The 19,895-nt window shown below is 44.1% G+C and overlaps 1 non-coding gene across 1 annotated transcript; it reads right to left on the bottom strand.

Moving 5' to 3' along the window:
* Positions 1-19,584: 19,584 nt before the first annotated feature.
* Positions 19,585-19,691, bottom strand: LOC136468192 (small nucleolar RNA R71). Its single transcript, XR_010761727.1, has one exon. It is a non-coding gene; the product is annotated as a small nucleolar RNA R71 (small nucleolar RNA).
* Between the last annotated feature and the right edge of the window lie 204 nt (positions 19,692-19,895).

Raw genomic sequence — 19,895 nt, 5'->3', positions numbered from 1 at the left:
TCTAAATTTTTAAGATGTGAGCAGGCTTCATCCTGTCTTTCTTTTCTTCTTAGATGTCTTTGAATAATATGGACTAGTTTCGCCCTATCTTTCCTTGTGGCTTTTTTTCTGCTTTGCCATAGCTTGTTTCACTCTTTGGGTCGGCGACCGAGTTGTTTGGACTGTTTGTGCCGCTCTTTGGTCAAAGTAGTCGATTGTACCGCTCTTGGGGTAGACGATCGAGTTGTTGGAGTGTTTGTGCCCCTCCTTGGGCAACGTAGTCGATCGTGCCGCTCTTGGGGTAGGTGACTGAGTTGTTGGAGTGCTTGTGTCCCTTTCTGGGCGAAGTAGTTGATCATACCACTCTTGGGGTAGGTGACTGAGCTGTTGGAGTGCTTGTGCCGCTTCTTGGGCGAAGTAGTCGATCGTACCACTCTTGGGGTAGGCGACCGAGTTGTTGGAGTGCTTGTGCCGCTTCTTGGGCAAAGTAGTCGATCGTACCACTCTTGGGGTAGGCGATCAAGTTGTTGGAGTGTTTGTGCTCCTCCTTGGGCAACGTAGTCGATTGTGCCGCTCTTGGGGTAGGTGACCGAGTTGTTGGAGTGCTTGTGTCCCTCTCTAGGCGAAGTAGTCGATCATACTACTCTTGGGGTAGGCGACCGAGTTGTTGGAGTGCTTGTGCCGCTTCTTAGGTGAAGTAGTCGATCGTACCACTCTCCGCTTCTTGGGTGAAGTAGTCGATCATACCACTCTTGGGGTAGGCGACCGAGCTATTGGAGTGCTTGTGCCGCTTCTTGGGCGAAGTAGTTGATCGTACCACTCTTGGGGTAGGCGACCGAGTTGTTGGAGTGCTTATGCCGCTTCTTGGGCGAAGTAGTCGATCGTACCACTCTTGGGGTAAGCGACCGAGTTGTTGGAGTGCTTGTGCCGCTTCTTGGGCAAAGTAGTCGATTGTACCATTCTTGGGGTAGGAGACCGAGCTGTTGGAGTGCTTGTGCCGCTTCTTGGGTGAAGTAGTCGATTGTACCACTCTTGGGGTAGGCGACCGAGTTGTTGGAGTGTTTGTGCCGCTTCTTGGGAGAAGTAGTCGATCGTACCACTCTTGGGGTAGGCGACCGAGTTGTTGGAGTGCTTGTGCCGCTTCTTGGGCGAAGTATTCGATCGTACCACTCTTGGGGTAGGCAACCGGACCCGTATAGCACAACTGTTTCTGGGTTGGCTGTTTACAGGGTAAGTAAGCAATCGTACCAGCTCTTGGGGTAAGCGATTGCGCCCATATAGCAACAACCGTTTTTGGGTTGAGCTGTTTGTAGGGCTGCCCCTTTTTCCCCAACCTCATTACGGGTTGGTTCTGTCCGTTGGACAGGGCTGTCAGTCGTACCATCTCTTTATGGTAGAGTGACAAATGCTAGCTTGGGTCTCCTTACCCAAGAAGCTATTTGACCGTTGGCCATCAGTCAGACCATCTCCATATGGTTGAGTGACAAGATTGCCCATGTAGCGCAACCATTTCTGGGTTGGCTGTTAACAGGGAAGCCCCTTTTTCCCCAACCTGATTACGGGTTGGTTCTGTCCGTTGGACAGGGCTCATATTTGAAGCTGTTCTTCTTGAATAATCTCTATTTTATTTCTCTTGAAACTTGAGTACAATCTATTGTACTTAATTGTAGAATCTTTTGAGCTGGCTGATATGCCAAGTGTTCTTTACAGGTATTTCATCTGGAGTCATCAACTCGTATGTGCTGGGTCCTGTTGCTGTCTTCACGATGAAGGGTCCTTCCCATGGACTGAGTAGTTTGTGTCGTCCATCTTTCTTCTGGATTAGTCATAGTACTGAGTCCCCTAGCTTTAGTGATCAGGGTTGAGTACTTTTGTCATAATGTCTTCGTAACCCTTGCTGATATCTTGCATTTTGTATGATTGCACTGTCTCTTATTTCTTCTATTGAATCAATTTCTAACCGCCTTGTTTCTTCTGCTTCGCCTTCTTCATATTGTTCTATTCTTGGAGATAGCAATATTAAGTCAGCTGGTAGTACTGCCTCTGATCCATAGACCAGAAAGAACGGTGAGTATCTAGTTGCTCTGTTGATCTAGGTTCTTAGACCCCATACTACTTTTGGTAATTCGTCGATCCATTTTCCATCATAATCTTTCAAATCTTCATATAATCTTGGTTTTAAACCTTGTAATATGAGTCTATTTGCTCTTTCAACTTGTCCATTGGCCTACGGGTGTGCTACTGATGCAAAGTCGATTTCTATCCCACAATCTCTTGCCCAGTATTGGAATTCTCTTGCTATAAATGGTGAACCAAGATCTGTGATTATTCTGTTGGGCATGCCGATCCTATGCATGATGTCTTGTATGAATTCCACTGCCTTTTCTACACTATATTTGACCAAAGGTTTGTATTCAATCCACTTTGTAAATTTGTCGATTGCCATAAATATGTATTCGAAGCCTCCTTTTGCTTTTCTGAGTGGTCTGACTTGATCCATCCCCCAGCATGAGAACGGCCAAGCTGGCAGTATGCATATTAAGTTGTGAGCCGGCACATGTGATTGCCTAGCAAACATTTGGCAATTCTTACATGTTCTGACAAGCTCTTCTGCATCTTTGAGTGCTGTTGGCCAATAGAAATCGGTTCTGAATGCTTTGCCGACTAGTGTCCTAGAGGCTGTATGATTTCCACAGCATCCTGAGTGGATTTCATCCAAGATTTCCTTTCCTTTATCTGTCAGAACACATTTAAGCAGTACTCCTAATGCTGCTGCTCTTTTGTATAGTTTATCCCCCACCAGAACGTAGTTTTTGCTTCTTCATACAACCCGAGTTGCTTCTGCTTTGTCTTCAGGTAGTTTCTTCTCTTTGATAAAATCAATGTATGTTTGTCTCCAATCACTTTGTATGACCATGATTTGTCTTGACTGGTCTGGTTCTTCTGCTTGATCTATTTCCATTGGATCTGTTGTCTCCTTCACTTTTTCTGTGTTTCCGAGTTGTTTGATGGATGGGGCTATGAGTTCTTCCACAAATATACCGGGTGGTACTTTTGCTCTATCTGATCCTAATTTGGCTAGCACATCTGCTGCAACGTTGGAATCTCTTAGTACATGATGGAATTCGAGCCCTTGGAAAATTTTCTCCAATTTTCTGACTTCTGCACAGTACGCATCCATATTATCTTTTGTACAATCCCAATCCTTGTTGACTTGATTGATTACTACAGCTGAATCACTGTAGACAAGTAGTCTTTTGATCCCAAGCGAGCTTGCAACTCTTAGACCGTGTATTAATGCTTCGTTTTCTGCCTCATTGTTAGTTGCCTACCAAAGTATTTGTAGCACATATTTTAACTGTCTCCCTTCTAGTGATATGAATAGTACTCCTACTCTAGCTCCTCCTAACATTAGGGAACTGTCAAAATATATTTTCCAATGATCAAGTATTGGTTCAGGTTCTTTTTGACTGATTTCTGTCCATTCAGCAATGAAGTCGGATAATGCTTGAGATTTGATTGCTGTTCTTGGTTTGAAGTCTAGGTTGAGAGCACCGAGTTCATTTTGTATGTGCAGCCGTGCAGCCATGAAAGGGTCAGCAGCAGCAGTGACCGCATGAGCGATAGTAGGAGCACAGCGTGACTGGGGACGTAGCTCGATGCAATGACGAGCATAGTGGCTTAGGTGGACGCAACGGCGGGCAAAGTGGCTAGGCTCGCTGGGCCCCAGCATGCGTGTGTGCGCATGAGTCGCGTGCCAAGGTGCGACAACGATGGTGCGGCCTAAGCGGTGGTGCACGTGGGTGCACGCACGGCGAGCGGTGATGTCGGCCAAGTCACGGTGACCACGGTCAGACGCTACTACCATTCAGAAACATGTCTTGCACGCTTTTTTAAAGCATCCCAAAAATCCATCTCCATGCTTCAATTGCTAAACCAACTATTTAACACTCGAGGTGGTATGTCAGGCCACTAAAACAAGCCCTAAGACCATACCACTACCGAACCCAATTCTCCTATAAAAATTCCCAAACTTAGCCTCGTCACACCGTTTTCTAACTTAAGAAATTTGACGAAGCCTTGATCGGTTTCGTGTCGAATTTTATTTCCAAGCCATTCGATACACTAGCTAGCAAATCCCATTCTTGACCACAAGTATTTCATCATCACCTATGAAGTTTGTACCACAAACTTTACTAAAGTTCCGTATAGACCTTCTATAGCATTCTCATTCAATAAAAAATCATTTAGAACCCTAAGTGACATAACGCAACATGAAATATAACGTTCGTTTCATGTTTCCGATGAATGTTTCAAGTTACGTATACTACTTTACACCCTATATTACACACATTTACACATAAGTATGATGCTCATGCAATGTTTTAGCAAAAGACTGTACAGTGTAACACCGACGGTGTTACAACAGTTATGTCTTTTGGTTTGACAAATGCACCTGCATATTTCATATATTTGATGAACAAAGTATTCATGGAGTATCTTGATAAGTTTGTAGTTGTGTTTATTGATGATATATTAGTCTTCTCTAAGAATGAAGAAGAGCATGAGGATCATTTGAGGCTAGTCTTGCAAATGCTTAGAGAACATCAGCTCTATGCTAAGTTTAGTAAATGTGAGTTCTGACTAAAAGAAGTATCTTTCCTTGGCCACATCATCTCTAATGGAGGAGTAGCGGTAGATCCCAAGAAAGTTAGAGATGTAATGAGTTAGAATCCACCTCAGGATGTTAGTGAGATTCAGAGTTTCCTTGGTATGGCTGGGTACTATAGGAGATTTATCGAGGGGTTTCCAAGATAGCAAAACCTATGACTGCTCTATTGGAGAAGTGACTGACTTTTGCCCCAGTGCTCACCTTACCTAATCTTACTAAAAGGTTCTCTATCTATTATGATGCCTCACGGTGAGTTCTTGGCTGTGTTCTTATGTAAGAGGGTAGAGTTGTTGCATATGCATCCAGACAACTGAGAAAACCTGAGTTAAATTATCTGATTCATGATCTAGAGTTAACGACTATAGTACATGCTCTCAAGATTTGGAGGCATTACCTGATTGGTCATAAGTGTCAGATTTATACAGACCATAAGAATTTGAAGTACATATTCACACAGTCAGATCTAAATTTGAGGTAGCACAGTAATCAAGGATTATAATTTGGAGATACACTATCATTAGGTTAAAGCTAACGTAGTAGCAAATGCTCTGAGTAGGAGGAGTTATGTCAACCTGGCCTATGCAACTCAATTACCCAGGGAGTTATGTGAAGAGTTTGAACACTTGAATTTGAGTATTGTGGCTAATACTATGGAATTAGAGGTGGAACCTACCTTAGAATGAGAGATTCATAAGGGACAGCTGGATGATGAGAAAATCAAGGACATTGCTATTTGGGGTCGAGATTTGCACTGATGATTGCCGTCTTCTTCGGATCACTAGTCAGTAGGTCAATAGTCTTGGTAGCGGCTTCTTTTGGTGGTGTGAAGTTGCTTGGCTTCTTAGCCGGTATCTTAATCTCATCTGGGTTCATTTCGTTGGCCAACATTGCAATCTCCTTTCCTTCCTTTATATCTTGTAATCTTTCAGATATTTGTACTGCTTGTATGTCGCAATCATGTGCTTTCTTTACATCTCCTTTCAATGATAATATGCCCTTTGTTGTTGGCATCTTGAGCAGTAGGTATGGATAATGTGGTACTGCCATGTATTTTGTTAAAGCTGGTCTCCCAAGTATTACGTGGTAGCATGATTCAAAGTCTACAACTTCGAATTTGATGAATTCCGTCTGGTATTTGTCTGGTGTGCCAAAGGTGACGGGTAGGGTTATCTGTCCGAGGGGCATAGCTGCTCTACCGGGTACTAATCCATAGAATGGTGTGCTTGCGGGTGTCATTAGACCTTCACAATCTAGATTCATCCTTTTGAGAGTATCTGCAAAAATTATGTTAATCCCAGCTCCTCCATCGATGAGTACTTTAGTTACTGCTACTCCTGCGATAGTCGGACCTAGTACCAGCGGGTAGCATCCTGCATTTGCTGCACTGGTCCATTGGTCTTCTCTTGTGAAGTGGATGGGATACTCTGACCAATCTAGATATCTTGGGATGGCTGGTTTAGCTGCCATGATGGCTCGGTGAGCTAGTTTCTCTTGTCTTTTGCTTCGTGTGTTAGGAACACCTAAAAATATCACTGCTAATTGGCGTTGGGGTTCTTGATAATCTCCTTCAGCTCTCTTTTCCTCCTTCTTGGATTCTTCTTGCTTTGGCTCTAAGTTGTTTTGATTCCTGTTTTCTCTCTTCATGAATTGCCGCTGAAAAGTGCTGCATTCAACTAACTTGTGTCTGGCCCCTAGGTGTATGTGACACGGCATATTTTCTATGTTTTCCGGCGCTCTTCCTTGGTAGTTGTTACTCTGATAGTTACTATTACTATTGTAACCGCTGCCGTTACGGTTGCTGCTATTGTTGTAGTTGCCATTGTGATTGCTACCATTGCTATCATTGCCATTGCCATTGTATCTTCTTTTGTTGTCTGTGGTTGCCACCATATTGTCCTGCCTTGGTCTTTTGTCTTGCTGTCTTTAATTGGGTCTTCTATTCTCTGGGTTGTCCCTAGCAAATCTGTGCCGAGTTCTTTCTTCTGATGAAATTAGCTTCTCAACAACCCTCTTGAAGTCTTCGTTTGTTCTTGGGTTCTCATTGAAATAGTCCTTGTATTGCCAGTTTGCCTAGATTCCTTCTGCAAAGGCCTCTATCACCTCCCTATCAGTAATGTCATGGACTTGAGCCCTGAATTATCCAAATCTTCTATAGTATTCCCTTAGACTTTCTCCTCTCCTTTGCTTTACTCCTTTCAATTCGACTGCAGTCATTGGATGGGTAATAATGCCTGCGAAGTTGTTGCAGACAGCTTCTTGCAAGTCTTCCCAATACCTAATTGATCTTGGCCTCAATTTGTCAAACCATTGTAGCGGCATTGCTTCAAGGGCCATTGGGAAGAATAGAGCCTTGATGTCGTCGTCTCCTCCAGCTAATTCAATAGATTGGGAGTAAACCCTTAGCCATTGTCTTGGTTCGACTTTGCCATCATACTTGGAATGATTTGCTGGTTTAAACTTGTGCGGTAGCTTTAAAGTTTGTAGTCTTCCTGCAAAATAAGGGAATCTATTGTACGGTTCCATTCTTCCATAATCTGGTGATCTTGCCCTTCTATAATAAGACCAGTCTTCTTTTAACTCAGACTCTCTGTAGTCATCTTCTTTGTCAAATCTTCTTGATATTTCTTGGTAGCATTGGCTCAATTCTGGTTTGTCTCTTTCTTGCTGCTTTGAGTAGTGTTCCTTCCTTCCATTGATATCAGCACTTTCTACTGGTCCTATCATTTGAAAATTCAATTTTTTGGGTGGCTGCTCCCTTTGTGGCTCCTGTGGAATTTCTTCAATGGGTTGTTTTTCTGATCCCCCGACTCCTTTCTTCTGGTCTTCCTTTGCTTTCCCGTTATTCATGAGGGTGTACAACTCCTTTGTTAATTCTTCAATTCTTTCCCTTTTTGTATTTTTTGTGGCTTCTTTTTCTGCCTTCTTTCTGTTGTATTCCGTTAGCTCCGCTTTGTATTTATTCCAGACTTGCTTCCTTTGTTTAGCCCGGTTCCTCCTTCTAGCTTTCAATTTGTTCTTCTTTAGCCTTGCTAGTCTTTGCTCATCATTTTCGTTGCTATCGCTTTTCTCATCTGGCGAGATGTTGCCTTCTGATTTGTCTGAAGATTTTATATCTGGTATCTGTGGTGGTTCCAAAGGTTGTTCTAACTGCTCCGCCATGTATACAGTATACCTCTTCTGAGCTCTTCTTGTACGATATTCCATCCTTCGTTTGGTTGAGCTGTCTGTAGCTTCTGAACTAGATCTGAGTTCTTTTCCCTCTTGATAAGGTAGTTCTTCAATGCGCGTGCTAGTCTGGACTTTGCTTGAGGTGAAAGAACCTAGCCAATGCACCACACAATCTTGCGGGGTCACTATCATGATCATCCCTTCTTGTGCTCCCTCTAGGAGTATTCTTCTTGCTGAGTTCATCTTGTTTTGGGTAAAGTGTTGATAGACTGATGCCGCGTTGCGTAGTCTGTAAGTTCCCAAGTTCTTCTTTGAGTTGTACGGGTCGTATCCCTTCGCGATCGTTGTTGTGTCTCTGAGTCCAATTAGGCTTGGCTCTTGTGCCATGAAGATTGTCTTGGAATCGGGTTGTATCTGTTTTTCAGAGTTGGTTTCGTATCCGCTTTCTTCCTTATTCTGAGTTGTATCCGAAGTTGAGAGTTTCGTCATCTTCTTGGCGAGTTTGTATTGAACTTCGTCATCGAATTCTTTTTCTTCTCAGAGATGGGTACGAAGCTTGCCGTCGTCGTCAGCCTTGTAGATCCAGGATCCGAAGACAAAGGTTGTTCCCGCCGAAAAGGTCATCTTGAGGTTGAGGTCCGCCAAACTCTCGAGAAAAAATTTGTCGAAAGCCCCTACCTGGCGCGCCAGCTATCGATGTTTTACCACCGATAGCCTACCACGGGGGTACCCGGGACAGTTGTTTGGGCTTCGGTGAATAGCGGAATTTGGTGGTTACGCAAAGAGACTCATGATTTATACTGGTTCAGGCCCTCGACTTGGTCGAGTAATAACCTTACGTCCAGTTTTGGCGTTAGCCTGTTTGTGTTGTATTGCTCTGAGTATCGGGTATCCGTCCTCCTCTTACAATGGGAACCCTCACCAGCCCTTTATAGTCCAGGCACTAAGAGGCGTTGTTTGTGTCCTATTCGGATACAAGGTCAGAGTCCTAAGCTACGCTTCGAGCGCCTTTCCTTATATAGTTTGAGTTGGAGCTTCGGTTTTGCATGTTGCTTTGCTCCGCGTTCTTCTTGGCCTACCTCCCTACATTATGGTCTATGGGGGCCCGTAGGGTTCCCCATCGATAGTGCTAAGATTACAGGGTTCGATCTTTCGATCTGAAGCTGGATCGGTGTGTCATTCTCTGCCATAACGATAGTTATCACTACTTGATGGAAGATCAGGATCCCAGTTTCCATTAAGTGGTAATCAGAGCTAAGGTATACCATCAGGTTCATATTTATCCCCTAGTTTGGAGTGTTTTGCATTCATCCCGTAGTCCAGTGCCATACTTTTTTCCTGTCCTGTCCTAGAACCTTCCATGCCATAGCCTTTGCATATTTCAGTTTTAGAGTCCGTCGTGTTGAGTTTGTGTCCTGGTCGAGGTCTTATTGCTAGTTAGGTCATGTTAGAGTCTAGTTCGTGTGTTTTCCCTCATCGTTTCCATCAAATCTTTGCTTCCATGACCAATTTTGCGCACATTGTTCTCGTTTTGTCCTCTAATTCAGAGCCAATTCAACTGGTCTAGTTTTCACATACGAACTCGGATTTCGACGTTCCATATACCAAAATCAACTAGTAAAAATTTTTAGATCCGTCCATCTCTGGCTTTGGTGGGGTCAAAATTTTTTAATTTGGTCAAAAACTGGTCACAAGATCCTCTTTTCGTGGTCACAAGCTTTTTGTCGATTTTGAGCATGTCTTCTGAAATTTCCACAAGCCACGCCTTTCACTTGTTTAAGCTCATATTTTCTATGGTTACTTCTTTTGTGCTCCTAAGTGAAGGAAAAATATTAAAAAAATAAAAAGAAAAAGTCAAAATTTCCCAAAAAACACGACAGCCCAAAAAAATAGAAAAAAGAGAGGGGCAAAAGAGAAACAATATCTAGAGGAGCACATAGAGAATGCCAAAGTGAGCTATGATAGTGTGTGCTATCTGGTTTCTTATTTGTGTTGCTGTTGCCATCCACCATACTTGTTTTTCACACCCCTATCACCTTGCTACCACCATACTTGTTTGTTACACACCTAGTACTTAGAACATTTTGGACCAGCAGTGAGAACAAGTACTTTGGACTATAATTCAGCATTACTTTCTATTAATGACTTGTGTGTCAGATATACATATTATTCTTTGTGTGCCTTTCAAGCTCCACAAACTCTTTAGACCAGTACAGAAAAAGGGCCTTTCAATCTTGGTACCACTGCCTCACAGGTATCACAAACCAGCTATCAGTTGTACTGCCCACAGCTTGCGTTGGTAAGAACATTGTAAGAGCTTGGTAAGACGCTTCCACTTGCTGTGAAAAGTGACACCACTGCAACCACATAGTCATTTGATAGGGATAATACTTTTGTGATGTCTTTTGCTGTCTTCTAACAATGATAGGTTGTTCATATCTACCGACTTATGATGGTATAGGTGCTGATGAGTACATGGAGTGGGAAATTGCCATAGATAACATATTTGCTACTCGCTTTATGTGTCCAAGGAGGAAGGTAAAAAATACAGCTAGTGTTTTACGACATTCTGCTTTATCTTGGTGAGAGTCTTTAGATCCTTCTAATAAACCTCAAACTTGGAATGATATGAAACTCCTTATGCGAGAAACCTTTGTTAATCCACCTCCTATTTTGACTTCATATGCTGAGGTGCACAATTTAGAGGAAGAGTCTGTTGTTATTCCTCTTGCTATGACTAACCTTCTGTAGGATAATGTCCATAAGTGAGAGGATGACATGGAACAAAATGAGGAGCTCACAACCTCATATGCAAATTTAGAACCATCACTTCACAATGCACCTATTACTCCTGCTGAGAACACAGGTAATGCTCATGGTGCTACACTCATGGAAGGTGAGAATTGTTTTAATGTACTAAATTTTTCCACAAACCATGCTATCATAGAGCAATTGTTAGTGGAACCCTCTCTTGATTTATCTCTATCCCATGATACTTTGCTTGAAGTTCCTTGTGATAAAGATGAATTGGTTGATGATGCTTCAGTTTTACATGTTTTGGAACCAGTCACTTGTGCTGAAAATAAACATGTTATTCATATTGCTACTAAAACTGATGAGTTCAAACTGTTGTCTTCTTTACATACTTTGGGTTACATTGAATTTGATGTTTTGTGTAACCTAGATTGTTTGGAGGAGAGCCTTTTTTAAATATGCTGATTTGCCTTGGTTTTCTAAACACACATATCATGTTATTGGCAAATATAACAATAAGGGATGATATATAATACATCGAGTATACATTCATAGTAATATGAATTTTTCTTTTGTTGTACAAGGTTATGATCGTTTAGAGGGCAGCCATAATAATATAAACATTTTCTCATGTTCCTCAAAGAAACAAGTTCACTTCCAAGAAGGGGAGCATTGTTGGTGGCTAGCTATGTCTGCTAGACCATCTATTTCTGCATTGTCTTTGGTTAGTTCTAATCTTTTGCAGAATAGTGTTGACATACATCGTGTGCATTCGGATCATAGAGTTTACATGCTTGCTGAAATTTCTTGGAAACATGGTCACGTTCCTTCTCGCACTTATTTCAGTTCTATTTGTCTTCGCAACCCCGTTCTCCTTTATGTTGTGTAGGATCAGTTTTAAGCACAATCGACGCCGAGGATGGCTTTTTGTCAAGAAGGGGAGGATGATGAGGACAAGACACCCATGCATATGACTATGTTTGGCACATAGTATGGAGGGGTAGGAGGCCAGCAAGGGTGTCCAAGTTTGAGCCTGCCTCGGCCTCCAGAACCAGTCTGCCTCAAACTAGTCACCTAGGACGCATCTAGACTCCGTTTTCGATGATCCACATATGGTTGGAAAGCTAATTTGATGAGGAAGCCAATCCAAGTGGTCTCAAGCCAAAAGCCCATCAAAATCAATAGGAATCATCAAAACAATTCAGCATCTAGAATCTACCAGGGTGCTGTGACACCGTCTTTTGGTCCATTGGACCGTGTATTGTGTTTGGGCCCATTAGGGGGCATGTCCAGGGTAGACGATGACCCTAAGACCTTTATAATCATACACCACCACCGTCATTAGGTCTTGGGTTTTTCTTAGATTAATCTATCAAGAACAGTTTCGCCGTTCATCGATTTGTGAGACCCCAACTTCGTGAGATTAATCATTCATGTGCAATTTGATTGCTTTCTTTCTTGTTCTTGCTTGTATTCTTCATTGCGCAGGTAGGGATTAGCCTTCTTGGCAAGGTCAACCGGATTCGTGTCTCAGTTGATAACCAGAGGAGTTGTAGTGCTAAGATTGTAGGGTTCGATCTTTTGATCTGAAGCTGGATTGGTGTGTCATTCTCCACCATAACGATAGTTATCACTACCTGACAGAAGATCGGGATCCCTGTTTCCATTAAGGGATGATGATGACAAGACACCCATGCATATGACCATGTTTGACACATGGTATGGAGGGGTAGGAGGCCAGCAAGGGTGTCCAAGTCAAGAAGAAGGCCCGAGGCTAATTAGGTTCGAGTCCCTGAGGTGGAGACCCAAAGCAACTCAAGTTCAAGTCTGTCTCAGCCTCTCGAACTAGTCTATATTAAACTAGTCACCTAGGATGCATTCAGACTCTATTTTCAACAATCCACATATGGTTGGAAAGATAATTTGATAAGGAATCCAATCTAGGTGGTCTTGTGCCAAAAGCCCTTCGAAATCAATGGGAATCGTTGAAATAATTTAGCGTCCAGAATCTGCCAGGGTGCTACAACACCATCTTTTGGTCCGTTGGACCGTGTATCATTTTTGGGCCTATTAGGGGGCATGTCTAGGGTAGGCGATGACCCTAAGACCTTTATAATCATATGCCACCACCGTCATTAGGTCTTGGGTTTTGCTTAGATTAATCTGTCAAGAACAGTTTCACCATTCATCAGTTTGTGAGACCCCAACTTTATGAGATTAATCATTCATTTGCAATTTGGTTGCTTTCTTTCTTGTTCTTGCTTGTGTTCTTCATTGCGTAGGCAGGGATTAGCCTTCCTGGTGAGGTCAACTGGGGATCCCAATCTTCCGTCAGGTAGTGATAACTATCATTGTGGCGGAGAATGACACACCGATCCGGCTTCAGATCGAAAGATCGAACCCTACAACCTTAGCACCACAACTCCTCTGGTTATCAACCGAGACATGAATCTTGTTGACCTTAGCACCACAACACTGACTTGTTTTGATGATTCCTATTGATTTCAAAGGTCTTTTGATGTTAAACCACTTGGATTGGCTTCCTTATCAAATTAGCTTTCCAATCATACGTGGATCGTCAAAAACGGAGTCCGGATGCGTCTTGGGTGACTAGTTTAAGGCAGACTGGTCCTGGAGGCCAAGGTAGACTCAAACTTGAGTTGCTTTGGGCCTCCACCTTGGGGACTCAAACCGAATTAGCCTCGGGCCTCCTTCTTGACTTGGACACTCTTACTGGCCTCCTACCCCTCCATATCGTGTGCCAAACATGGTCATATGCATGGGTGTCTTGTCCTCATCATCAGCCTCCCAAAGTTTAGGACCTAGCCTAGAGCAAAGGCACCGGCCTGGCCGGTGAACTCACCGGAGAAGCAGACACCGTCGTCTACCTAGCGCGTCAGCTGTCATAAGGTCAGAATCATGGCAAGCATTGTTGTTTGAGTTGGTGTTATAGTACGGGTCTTTGGTGGCTCAGGTGGACTCAAAGACACAAGAATCATAGATAGGACACAATGGTTTACTTGGTTCGGGCCAATTGATGCCCTACATTTAGCAGCTAATGATCCTTATACTAAAAAGCACCCAAAATCGGGGGGTTGCAACAGGGTTGTAGAGAGATTTGGTAGGGGTTAGGTCGGTGCTAATCCTAAGGTTGCCTCATCACCAGTGTAGCCTTCCCCTCATTGGAGAGGAGGAAGACGATAGGATGTGGTGGAGGAGCTCTCGGTGCCCCTTGTTGGTATATTTTAAACGCACACAGATAAGTCCGTAAGAGCACGAATACTGTTGGAGCTTTTACCTAGGAGTATTCTAGAGTATCATGTTTATCCACAGGGAAACAATGGTTAAAGAAGTTGATAGTTCACCATCATGTATCTACTAACTAGTATACTAACTAAACTAAAGTGCCAGTAAGTGTTGTTTATGATAAGAGTTATGAATAATGACTCGTACATAAGAGAATTACATAATAAATGAGTAGTCTAGCTAAGTTGAGAGGACAACGGATGAGTTCAAGGTTCCTAAATACTTCTCTATTACTTTGGTTCTAAAGGGTATACCTAAATCATGGGTAAATATAGCGATCATATACAATAACACTTTGGAGCAGTAGTACCTTTCCAACTCTTGAGGGGGTGAGATAGCGTAGTTGGGGGAAGGCTGCCTAAAGCTCTATGAACACCAATCCTAACGTGGTGGATTACAATGGCCTAACAGAGCTGTCACCCCTGGGGCTACCACAACTAACCATAGGTTTAGGAACAATCTCAGGTAACTTATAGTCTAGACACCTTGTCTATACTACCGATTACTACTCTAGCCACGTATGATAACTAGAGCACTTGATGAGAGCAAAGATCCCATGCTAAGATATGATGACTATTCTAACCATACACATGAAAGGCAATAAAGTAAATAGAGAAGATAACTAAATTAAAGCATAAGTCTTGCAAAGGTAAGATACAAAGATATACTAGACCTCTGAAGATTTCTTCAGACCCTGAGTATGGCTCAACTCTCCCTAACCCTCAACTTGAGCTATTCTACTTCTACATCTTGAGAGCTAGCTCTGATCCTAACAAGGAGAATATGAATTAGGGTTTTAGGATGGCTCTAGGGAAGGGGTCTAGGTGCCCTTATATAGACCGAGGTGGAGTAGGGGGCAAGGAATTGAGGTGGAGTAGGGGCAAGGAACCTTCACATCATCGATCCATGTCAACTCCCTTGATCATTGTTGGATAAACCGACCTAAAACCGCCTTAAAATCAAGAGTCAAGATCTTAGAAAGGCGTATGAGGTGGCAGAGGGCGACGGGCCTCCGTAATGGGCTGACTGGCCTCACCACTAGGTTGGCCGACCTGCTACTATGGCAGGTGGGCCTCCCCTTTAGGTGGTTGGTCCTAGGCTCCGTCTTGAGTTGTCTTTCATAGGTTTCGTAGGTTGAATCACTTGTTGATGTCAGTTTGCCTATTTAGAGTGTATGACGGTGGTCCCGAGAGCTGTTTTTTTGCATAAATCCTCCTGCATTCACATATTCACCAAAGCTCATAAAATTCATTAGTTTAAACCCCTATACCTATGTTTGGTGATGGAATTAGGTGTATTTGTAGGATGTATTAATGGTTTATGATTGCCATTAACAACAATCAACACCCCTCTCTAGGTTGCCTTGCTCTCGATGCTGAGCAGAGGTCAAGGAATGGAATGGAATGATCTTCTGATGATCGTCCCCCTCCCTAGGTTTGACCTTATCCCATATATAATGAGATATGTCAGGTACATGGTGGTTTGGGGGAACAAGTCTAGGAGGGCCTTACAATGACATGTTGTGGACCATGGCGGTGTCATGGAGCCAAAGAAGCCTTGGGCATTGTCCAGCTGCTCTGTTCTAACACTTGCATGTCAGGCTATGTCGGCTTAGACCGCCCCCTAGGTGGACCTTCTAGAGACTTCTTGGCGATGAAGGAGGTTAGCTCCAGGGGCTGATGCATGGGCCCAGGAGCCTCTGACCCTCTAGAGGCCATGAGGAAGCTTTGTCTTCTTGTGTCACGCCCCGTGCGTGACCTTGTCGGGAAAGTGGCCGACAATGCCATGCCCAAGGGGCAGCACCAGGGAGCTCCCCGAGCCTTGGTAGCTCAAGGCATGTCTTCTTGTACCTGGGCCTTGGCTTGCGTCGTTGGTCAGGCACGAGCCAAGGACTGGGCCAAAGTGCTAGCGTAGATCAGGAGCCTCTAGGCTCAAGCAAGCCCTAGAGCCCCACATGGATGTCATGGCGTAGTCGGGCTCAGTAGGGTTTCTCCTCCAGAGGGTGCGCATGAGCATACCTGATGGGTATAGCCCCCGAGCAATCCTAGAGGGGTCGGTCGAGAGTATTCTTCATTCGAGAACGATTGAACCTAGGGCTTAACATTCCCATATGTTAGGATCTCATCAGGGAGCATCAAGGAGAAGGTTCCCTAGCTGTGCTAAGGTATAATAATAGTGTCGGTATTTCATAAACTGGACTAGTAAACTTATGATTGCCATGCTGCTCTATGAAGACAATGGTAGCATCTAAAAGACATGAGGATTTATACTAGTTACGGCCAGAGCCCAACGTCTAGTCTTAGAAATGATAGAGTGCATGTTCCTCGCTTGAATGCTTTGAAGTTCTTACGATGGGGGTGCAAGAATGGTGGAAGAGGAAGAAGAACCTATGCTTGTCGATGGGCTGCTCGAAGGGAAGCTTTAGGCACCCTACTATGATGGAGAGTGAGTGAAATGAGTAGGGGACTCAGAATGTCTAGAAAGGGTGCCTTGATCATACTCTTGTCTCATCGGGCCATATCTAGCCAGTGGTCATCGTACCTATCGTCACCGCTTTAGAGCGGTATGGTCTTGTCTATGTGGCATGGCATAGGGTTGGTGTTTGACCGGACCGAGGTGACTGTTGTCCCCTCGGTCCTTGTGAGGTCAGTGCGGTGTGCATGTCCTTGTCAGAATAGGCATACTTGGTGGGGCTTGACCTCTCCCTATCCTTTTAGGAGTCATAACGGAGGAGAGGTCTTGTGTCCTCGGGGCGCCGTGTGGCTATGGTGGGAGGAAGGGGTCATGACTAACCTTGTCCTTAGCATCTTGGCCTAGTTTGTTCAGCTTAGCAGGGCCTCGGTCGTTTGTGCTTTCACTAGCTAGCGTATTGCGAGTCGCGTGGCCTATTAACTAATCGGTGCCTTGAGACACCCTAGGGTTATAACCATGATAGTAGCCCCTAAGCATTTTTACGATCACAAAGTGACCATGAAAGCGCTGATGCGCATCCATGTCAGAGCATGGGTGTGTAGTCGTGGCTTATTCGAGCTTCGTCGCTCGATCCCTTGCGAGTAGGTGCGTTCATTACGGTTGGTTGCCATTGTGCTTTTACCCCATCAGTGATGACGACAAGACACCCATGCATATGACCATATTTGGCACATGGTATGGAGGGATAGGAGTCCAGCAAGGGTGTCCAAGTCAAGAAGGAGACCCGAGGCTAATTAGGTTCGAGTCCCCGAGGTGGAGACCCAAAGCAACTCAAGTTCAAGTCTGTCTCAGCCTCTCAAACTAGTCTATATTAAACTAGTCACCCAGGATGCATTCAGACTCTATTTTCAACAATCCACATATGGTTGGAAAGATAATTTGATAAGGAATCCAATCTATGTGGTCTTGTGCCAAAAGCCCATCGAAATCAATGGGAATCATTGAAACAATTCAGCGTCCAGAATCTGCCAGGGTGCTGCAACACCGTCTTTTGGTCCGTTGGACCGTGTATCATGTTTGGGCCTATTAGGGGGCATGTCCAGGGTAGGCGATGACCCTAAGACCTTTATAATCATACGCCGCCACCGTCATTAGGTCTTGGGTTTTGCTTAGATTAATCTGTCAAGAATAGTTTCGCCATTCATCGGTTTATGAGACCCCAACTTCGTGAGATTAATCATTCATCTGCAATTTGGTTGCTTTCTTTCTTGTTCTTGCTTGTGTTCTTCGTTGCGCAGGCAAGGATTAGCTTTGTTGGTGAGGTCAACCGGATTCGTGTCTTGGTTGATAACCAGAGGAGTTGTGGTGCTAAGATTGCAGGGTTTGATCTTTCGATCTAAAGTCGGTTCGGTGTGTCATTCTCCGACACAACGATAGTTATCACTACCTGATGGAAGATTGGGATCCCCATTTGCACTACCTGGCCTATGTCACCGACTGCTATGGTGGGCTTTGTCCACTCCATGGGGCTACACCGGTGAGCAATGGGACCCCAGCGTCGCCCCCTTCGCTAGGACTTCTGGGAGCATATCTTGAGCTCTTGGCCTAACAGATCTAGTGCGGTTTGGGCCCAAACCCCACCGTGCCAGACTATCGCCAGATGTTCTACATGCTAGCCAATGTCCACCACTAGATCGCCCCTACCATATCATAGATCCATTGTATTTCCTCCTCACTCCTTCTCTAGCGTTGATCCATGGCGCTTTGATCCAAAGGTACACGTTGAGCTACCTTGAATCCCTGGGCCCGCTGTCATACACTTGGAGGGGGTGAAACCGACCTCCAAACTACCTCACTAGCTAGGAAACTGACTTACCTACCATGCAACCGCCATCTAGAGGCCATCCATCACCATTGGATGGTGAGGCAATGCAATGGACGGTCGGCCAACCGTGGCCAACGTCGATCGATGCCCCACCACCTCATCTTCGCCTACAAGTACCCCATGCCCTCTAAACACTATAAAAGGGGCTGTGGTGCTCGGTGGAGATCATCACTTAGCAGCTCTGAAGCATTCCAAGTGTTCCAAGCTCACAAAAGCTCTCCAATATCATCATTAGTACTTGTCCTACCGTCTGGTTAGGGTGTTTCGATCTCATTTCACCGAAGCTCAGATCAAAACAACGAGTTTATAGATTAAGCATGGTGCTTAGTCTATATCTTGCCTGTACGTACGGCTAGATCCTCGGTTAGATTGTGGTAGTTGGCAGGTGGTGACACCCCTTTCCTTCCTCTATATTCCACCACATAGGGTCTAGTTATTAAAACGTAGGGCTTGTTGTGCTTCATGTTTGGTTAAATCCAATGCAAGTACGCCCCTCATAGTAAGGACAATCTCACTATCATTAAGTTACTTTTGTTGCTTTAAGATTACATACTCTACTTCTTACACTCAGCTACACTAACTTCTAGTTTACCTCTGCCTGTGTGATCAAAAACCTTTTTATCTTTTTCTATCCATCATCCATACTACCCTCATCACCCCTGTGTTGCTAAACCCACCTACCTAGTCTACCTAGCTACATTTCCTGACATGCCAAACCGCCTTCCTTTGGGAAAATATAAATTCGACACTCGGTACTCACCAAGCAAAGTGCTACATGATAGTTTTGTGTGCTTGTGGAATCCCCTTTCCTATATACACACACTTATGAACCATCGTCAACAGGTATTTCAAGCGCCACTGCTAGGATATACTCCTAGTAGTGATGTTAAGAAACACCAACAAGCATTTCTAGCGCCATTGTCGAGTAAGGCAACTGGTCTGTGTTACTAATTTGTCGTTAGGTTCTGCTAGCTAGGTCTCCGTCTTAGCAACCTTCTTTTCCTTTTTTGTTTTCTTTTTAATTACCTTCTTTTCTTCCTAGCACGATCATGGCCAATAGGACCATCCATGAGTTTTTTTGCCCCTTCGGCTGCTAATGTAGTCACTGGTCCTGAAATGCGGACACTCACTTTGAGCTTAAGCTCGCATTGATCATGATGGTGCAAGCTATCCTTTCTATGGTAAAGCCCACGAAGATGCTAATGCACGTCTCCAATACTTTTTGGAGATTTGTAGCACCTTTACCATTAAGGGAGTGACCCAAGAGGCCATACGTCTTCATCTTTTCCCATTCTATTTGTTGGGAAAAGCAAAACAATGGTTCTACTCAAACCACAATGCTGTAGATACATGGGATAAGTATTCCAACGCTTTCCTAGTTAAGTTCTTCCCGATGGGTAAGACCAATGCTCTTCACAACAAAATCTCTAGCTTTCAACAACAAGCTGATGAGCCGATTCCTGAAGGCTAGGAACGAATGCAAGAGTATGTCACCGCATGCCCACACCATGGTATGGAAGACTGGCTTTTGATCCAGAACTTCTACCAAGGCTTAGTTTCGTTGGATAGGAGCCATTTAGATGCTACCACTGGAGGAACATTCTTTTCACTTAATGTCACAGATGGCAAGGCATTGATCGAGAAGATGGTTTCCATCCAAGGATGGAGCGATGAACGACTGTAGCCCCACAAATGAGGTATGCATTCTCTTAAAGAAGT

Source organism: Miscanthus floridulus, chromosome 7 (genome assembly GCF_019320115.1).
Source record: "Miscanthus floridulus cultivar M001 chromosome 7, ASM1932011v1, whole genome shotgun sequence".
Classification (NCBI taxonomy): Eukaryota; Viridiplantae; Streptophyta; class Magnoliopsida; order Poales; family Poaceae; genus Miscanthus; species Miscanthus floridulus.
The sequence above is the reverse complement of the archived record's forward strand: the minus strand, read 5'-3'. Positions and strand labels throughout refer to the sequence as shown.